This window comes from Pimephales promelas, chromosome 2, assembly GCF_988280905.1.
Source record: "Pimephales promelas chromosome 2, fPimPro1.hap1.1, whole genome shotgun sequence".
NCBI lineage: Eukaryota > Metazoa > Chordata > Actinopteri > Cypriniformes > Leuciscidae > Pimephales > Pimephales promelas.
In genome coordinates this window covers 50,667,911-50,675,410 of record NC_142770.1, presented here as the reverse complement: position 1 = coordinate 50,675,410, position 7,500 = coordinate 50,667,911, and positions in this window count along the sequence as shown.

Genomic DNA, 7,500 nt, shown 5'->3' with positions numbered 1-7,500 from the left:
GGGGTCCCTGGCCAGCGTTCTGGTTCTCCGAAGTGGGGCTGAGGGGGTCCAGGCGGGTGCCCCCTGGTCCCCCCCGACGTGTTAGGGGGCGAGCGGTGGGTCTCCCCCAAGCCCAAAGCCCCGGTTCCCAGAGTCGGGTAAACTGCGCGACTAACAATGACTCTCTTAAGGTAGTCAGAAACCGGTGTGAGTGGTGTGGAAAGCCGATTCGGGGCTCCACGCTCTGGGCACAGGGGGATCTCCTAGTGGTGCCCCCCAGGCCCAGAGTGTGGAGCCCCAACTCGGCTTATTTTTATTTTTATTATTATTTTTTTTTTTTATTTAATTATTATTTTGGGATTATTAGACTGGGTAGAAGTTGCAACTTCAAACGGGCATATCTCCGGAACCAAGCCGAGTTGGGGCCCCATACACCCGGCGTGGGGGGCCCTCCTAGAGGCCCCCAATACCCCCGAGTGTGGAGCCCCAACTCGGCTTACTTTTCGAGTTACAGCCGGTCAAAGTTGAAACTTTAAAGGGCCATATCTCCGGAACCAAGCCGAGTTGGGGCCCCATACACCCGGCGTGGGGGGCCCTCCTAGAGGCCCCCAATACCCCCGAGTGTGGAGCCCCAACTCGGCTTACTTTTCGAGTTACAGCCGGTCAAAGTTGAAACTTTAAAGGGCCATATCTCCGGAACCAAGCCGAGTTGGGGCCCCATACACCCGGCGTGGGGGGCCCTCCTAGAGGCCCCCAATACCCCCGAGTGTGGAGCCCCAACTCGGCTTACTTTTCGAGTTACAGCCGGTCAAAGTTGAAACTTTAAAGGGCCATATCTCCGGAACCAAGCCGAGTTGGGGCCCCATACACCCGGCGTGGGGGGCCCTCCTAGAGGCCCCCAATACCCCCGAGTGTGGAGCCCCAACTCGGCTTACTTTTCGAGTTACACCCGGTCAAAGTTGAAACTTTAAAGGGCCATATCTCCGGAACCAAGCCGAGTTGGGGCCCCATACACCCGGCGTGGGGGGCCCTCCTAGAGGCCCCCAATACCCCCGAGTGTGGAGCCCCAACTCGGCTTACTTTTCGAGTTACACCCGGTCAAAGTTGAAACTTTAAAGGGCCATATCTCCGGAACCAAGCCGAGTTGGGGCCCCATACACCCGGCGTGGGGGGCCCTCCTAGAGGCCCCCAATACCCCCGAGTGTGGAGCCCCAACTCGGCTTACTTTTCGAGTTACACCCGGTCAAAGCTGGACAGGAAGTGGCCGTATCTCGGGACCGGAAGGTCCCCGTGGCTCGGGACGGCGGGAGGAGCAAGGTCCCCGAGAGCGGGCCCCGCACCCGCCGCCGCGAGCCGCTGGGACCTCCCGGTCCCGAGATGGGCCCCGTTACGCGCGGGCGACTTTCGGAGAAAACGGCCCGTATCTCGGAGAGGGGAGGTCCCAGCGGCTCGCCCTTTCGGGTGTCGGGGGCTCCCCACGGGCCCTCTCGGACCCCGCCTCCCCCGGGCCCCTGGGACCTTTCCTTCCCAGGCGCCCCCCCGACACGTCGGGCCCCTTTTCTCCGGGACCCGGGGGCCCCGGAGCTCGGGGGCGGGCTCTTTGCGAGGGGCCCGCCGGGACGCCACACTTGACCCGAGTCCGGTGTCTCTGGGCCGCCGGGTCCCCGAGCTACGGGCGTTCGAATTCGGGGCCCGAAAATCCCTCAAAGTCCGAAAACGTGCAGTGGGCGGGGACTTCCGGGGGCCCCGGAGGCTCTGACGGCACACCCAGGGAGGTGCACCGTCCTCGGGCACGGCCAGGTGGCCCCCCCCGGGGTCCTGGAAGTCCCCCCGCCCCCCGGAGACACCCACACCCACAAGACGGGAAGATTCCGTTTTTCGCCGATATCTCGAAGACGGCCGGGCGAAAAAATTTCAAACTCGGGTCTTCCCAAGGCCTCGAGGGGCCCTATCCAAAGAGGCCACCCGCGTCCCCGGGGGCCTCGGGGTCAGGGAGTTAGGCCCGGTCAAAGGCGCGGCGTTTTTGGCTTATATCTCGCGAACCCCTGGGCCAATCTTCCCCAAACTCGAATCGACCGTAGTGCCGGACGGGGCCTTTCGAAAGAGCCCACCCACGAGGTCCAACTCGCCCGGGTCCCCGAGTTATAGCCGTTCAAAGTCGGGGGTCCCGGCGAACGGCGATCCGGTAGGGGGCGTCCCCGGGGCCCGCCGCCGCCCTGGTTCGAGCGAGGGCCCCCGTGGGACCTCGCCACCCAAATTTGAGCTCTCTGGGCCTTCGCGTCGCGGAGATACGGGCGATTTTCTCCCGGGATCGTGACGTCATCGGCGGGCGCCATTTCAGAGCGCGGCCGAGGGTTTTCGGCCGATATCTCCGCGAATACTCGACCAAAAACGACGAAACGCATATGGACGCGTTCAGCTCGGCGAGACGGTTCGAATGAGCCCGGCCTCGGCCGGGCACGTCGACTTTTCGGCGAGATATTTGCGTTTTTCCGCTTCCGGGGCGCTTTGGGGGCCCGTATCTCGGGCCCCCGGGGGCCCACGGGGCTGGGGGCGGTCTCATTCGAAAGGTCTCGTCCCGTTCTCCAGCCGACAAAAATTTGGCGTCGATCGGAGCCGCCTTCGGCGAGCTACGGTCGTTTGAAGCCCCGTGCGGTGGGGTTACCGTCCTTCAAACAGCCGCCGCTCGCAGGGGGAGTCCCGGGGAGGCATGGTTGCCTGTATGACTTGGGCTTGGAGCGCCCAGCCCCGCGCTCCTGGAGGAACCTCCGGTGCACAGGGTCTGCTGCAACCAGCCACGTGGGTTTTGAGGGGTAGGGGAGCGTGCGCTCTCCTCCCCGGGCGGGCGGCCGGGCTCCGGGGGCTCGCGCCTCCACGGAGGGACCTCGCTCCCGGGGCTTCGTCCCCGGGGCTCGGGGGCTCCGTGGCGGCTCGGCCCCCGGGGTTTCGACCCCGCTCGCTCGCTCCAAAACCCAAGTCCAAAACGTGGGGTTGCACGGGAGCTCCGGGCGCGACGGGTCTCCACGCACGGCCCCGGGGAGGGTGCTCCGACCCGGGCCGGAGGCAGATTCGCCCCCTGCCCCCCGGCTGTCCGCCCGGAGCCGAGACGGTCCTAAAACGGGCCATGGGGGTGATGTAGAAGGGTAACGCTCACACAACCAGAACTCACACAAACCGATCTGCTATCCCAGGCAGGGTGCGGGTCTCCTGGGCACGAATAAAGCCCGATGCCCCGTGGGTGATGTTGGCCCTGGCCACTCAAGGCACCACTCACCCAAGCCAGAGAGGGTGCACTCTGGCTGGGGAAGCAGATTCAATCTCTGCTGTGGTGGAGCTCTGAAAAACACGAAAACCTCCAGGGAAAAGACGGCCCGGTTTCTCTGAAAAGTGCATCCCAGGCAGGGTGCGGGTCTCCTGGGCACGAATAAAGCCCGATGCCCCGTGGGTGATGTTGGCCCTGGCCACTCAAGGCACTCACCCAAGCCAGAGAGGGTGCACTCTGGCTGGGGAAGCAGATTCAATCTCTGCTGTGGTGGAGCTCTGGAAAAACGCGAAACCTCCAGGAAAAGACGGCCCGGTTTCTCTGAAAAGTGCATCCCAGGCAGGGTGCGGGTCTCCTGGGCACGAATAAAGCCCGATGCCCCGTGGGTGATGTTGGCCCTGGCCACTCAAGGCACTCACCCAAGCCAGAGAGGGTGCACTCTGGCTGGGGAAGCAGATTCAATCTCTGCTGTGGTGGAGCTCTGGAAAAACGCGAAACCTCCAGGAAAAGACGGCCCGGTTTCTCTGAAAAGTGCATCCCAGGCAGGGTGCGGGTCTCCTGGGCACGAATAAAGCCCGATGCCCCGTGGGTGATGTTGGCCCTGGCCACTCAAGGCACCACTCACCCAAGCCAGAGAGGGTGCACTCTGGCTGGGGAAGCAGATTCAATCTCTGCTGTGGTGGAGCTCTGGAAAAACGCGAAAACCTCCAGGGAAAAGACGGCCCGGTTTCTCTGAAAAGTGCATCCCAGGCAGGGTGCGGGTCTCATGGGCACGAATAAAGCCCGATGCCCGTGGGTGATGTTGGCCCTGGCCACTCAAGGCACCACTCACCCAAGCCAGAGAGGGTGCACTCTGGCTGGGGAAGCAGATTCAATCTCTGCTGTGGTGGAGCTCTGAAAAACACGAAAACCTCCAGGGAAAAGACGGCCCGGTTTCTCTGAAAAGTGCATCCCAGGCAGGGTGCGGGTCTCATGGGCACGAATAAAGCCCGATGCCCACCTTGAAACGGAGCCTGGGCTCGACTCTGAAGTCCAGATCTCGAAAAACGACAGAGTCCAAAAAAGGTGCGGTGGCTCCAAACCTCCATGCCCTCAGACCTCCCTGGCCAGCCCAGGGAGGGTGGCCCGTCCTGGGCCAGACTCAGATTTCCCCCGCCACCCCTGGAGCTCCGCCTGGAGCGAAGACGGTCCTAAAACGGACCCTGGGGCTCTTGTAGAGGATGAGGGAGAGAGGGGCCTTCAGAGAGCCCCTGGCCGGCTTGACTCTGGAGTCGAATTTGAAAAATAGACAGAGTCCATAAACGTGCTGTCTGTTCGGACCTCCAGGGCACTCAAGGCACTCACCCAAGCCAGAGAGGGTGCACTCTGGCTGGGGAAGAGGATTCAATCTCTGCTGTGGTGGAGCTCTGAAAAACACGAAAACCTCCGGGAAAAGGCGGCCCGGTTTCTCTGAAAAGTGCATCCCAGGCAGGGTGCGGGTCTCCTGGGCAAGAACGAAGCCCAATGCCCACCTTGAAACGGAGCCTGGGCTCGACTCTGAAGCCCAGATCTCGAAAAACGACAAAGTACAAAAAATGTGGGGTGGCTCCAAACCTCCATGCCCTCAGACCTCCCTGGCCAGCCCAGGGAGGGTGGCCCGTCCTGGGCCAGATTCAGATTCGCCCGCCACCCCTGGAGCTCCACCTGGAGCGAAGACGGTCCTAAAACGGGCCTTCGGGGATGTATGAGAGAGGGGAAGCGTGGTGGTGGCAAACACAGAGGACCCCTACCAGCGATCAGACCGTCGTGAGTCCCACTCAGAGTCACTCTGGGTGGGCATGTAAAAAATCCAGATTACGCCGCGCTGGAGCTCTGGAAGTTACGAGACCTCCAGGAAAAGACAGGCTGGTTTTCTGAAAAGTGCACCCCAGGCAGGGTGCATCTTTTCCTGGGCACGAGCCCAGCGCACATGGTGTGGTGGTCCGGCTCTGGTGCCAAAGTTTGGGGGAAAAAAATAGACAAAGTCCAATAACGTGGTGTGGTTCCAAAGCTCCATGCCCTCAGACCTCCCTGGCCAGCCCAGGGAGGGTGGCCCGTCCTGGGCCAGATTCAGATTTGCCCGCCACCCCTGGAGCTCCACCTGGAGCGAAGACGGTCCTAAAACGGGCCTTCGGGGATGTATGAGAGAGGGGAAGCGTGGTGGTGGCAAACACAGAGGACCCCTACCAGCGATCAGACCGTCGTGAGTCCCACTCAGACTCACTCTGGGTGGGCATATAAAATCCAGACTACGCCCCGTCGGAGCTCTGGAAGTACGAGACCTCCAGGAAAAGACAGGCTGGTTTTATGTAAAGTGCACCCCAGGTAGGGTGCATCTTTCCTGGGCACGAGCCCAGCGCACATGGCGGGGGGTCCGGCTCTGAGAAAAATCGACTAAGTCCAATGACGTGGTGTGGTTCCAAAGCTCCATGCCCTCAGACCTCCCTGGCCAGCCCAGGGAGGGTGGCCCGTCCTGGGCCAGAGTCAGATTCGCCCGACACCCCCTGGAGCTCCACCTGGAGGGAAGACGGTCCTAAAACGGGCCTTCGGGGATGTATGAGAGAGGGGAAGCGTGGTGGTGGCAAACACAGAGGACCCCTACCAGCGATCAGACCGTCGTGAGTCCCACTCAGACTCACTCTGGGTGGGCATATAAAATCCAGACTACGCCCCGTCGGAGCTCTGGAAGTACGAGACCTCCAGGAAAAGACAGGCTGGTTTTATGTAAAGTGCACCCCAGGTAGGGTGCATCTTTCCTGGGCACGAGCCCAGCGCACATGGCGGGGGGGTCCGGCTCTGAGAAAAATCGACTAAGTCCAATGACGTGGTGTGGTTCCAAAGCTCCATGCCCTCAGACCTCCCTGGCCAGCCCAGGGAGGGTGGCCCGTCCTGGGCCAGAGTCAGATTCGCCCGACACCCCCTGGAGCTCCACCTGGAGGGGAGACGGTCCTAAAACGGGCCTTCGGGGCTGTATGGAAGAGGGCAAGTGTGGTGGTGCAAAACACGGAGCACCCCCCCTACCATTGATCAGACCGTCGTGAGTCCCACTCAGACTCGCTCCGGGTGGGCATATAAGATCCAGACTACGCCCCGTCGGAGCTCTGGAAGTACGAGACCTCCAGGAAAAGACAGGCTGGTTTTATGGAAAAAGTGAAACCCCAGGCAGGGTGCATCTTTCCTGGGCACGAGCCCAGCGCACATGGTGTGGTCCGGCTCTGGTGCCAAAGCTTGGGGAAAAAAAATAGACTAAGTCCACTGACGTGGTGTGGTTCCAAAGCTCCATGCCCTCAGACCTCCCTGGCCAGCCCAGGGAGGGTGGCCCGTCCTGGGCCAGAGTCAGATTCACCCGACACCCCCTGGAGCTCCACCTGGAGGGAAGACGGTCCTAAAACGGGCCTTCGGGGCTGTATGGAAGAGGGCAAGTGTGGTGGTGCGAAACACAGAGCACCCCCTACCATTGATCAGACCGTCGTGAGTCCCACTCAGACTCGCTCTGGGTGGGCATATAAAATCCAGATTACGCCCCCGTCGGAGCTCTGGAAGTACGAGACCTCCAGAAAAAGACAGGCTGGTTTTATGGAAAAAGTGCACCCCAGGCATATGCTTGTCGAACGGTCGGTCTGGGTAAACGGCGAGTGTCCGTGCTGTTGCGTACGAACGAGATTCCCAATGCTAACGAACCTCCCCCGGCTGGCGACCGGGGAGAGCGCCTCGTGTTCGGGCACGAGCGAATACGTCTGCCTGGCGGAGCCCCCGTCGGTGCCGAGGTGGTCCTAAGACGGGCCTTCGGGGTTTTGTCGAGGAAGGGGACGAGCGCCCCAATCGGACAAGGCGACGGGCTAAAAAACGGAGCTCGGTATCGGTTTCTGACATCCTGGGGGGGGGGGTGCGTCATCTGGGGTCGGCAGGCAGGCAGGCAGGCGGTCACCAGGGCGCTCTGGAGGAAAAGGCCCCCCTCCGGAAAAAAAGGACAGAGTCCGTAAACGTGAAGTCGAAAGAGTTCCCCAGGGCCGGCCCGTCTCCATGGCCGGTGACCTGGGTGGGTGCCTCGGACCCGGGGCGAGACGGTATCGGTGGGCGTGAACGGAGCACCCGTCGGTGCCGAGACGGTCCTAAAACGGGCCTTCGGGGTTTTGTCGAGGAAGGGGACGAGAGCCCCGCTCGGACAAGGTGACGGACCAAAAAAAGAGCGTTGCTCGGTATCGGTTTCCGACATCCTGGGGAGGATGCGTCGTCTGGGG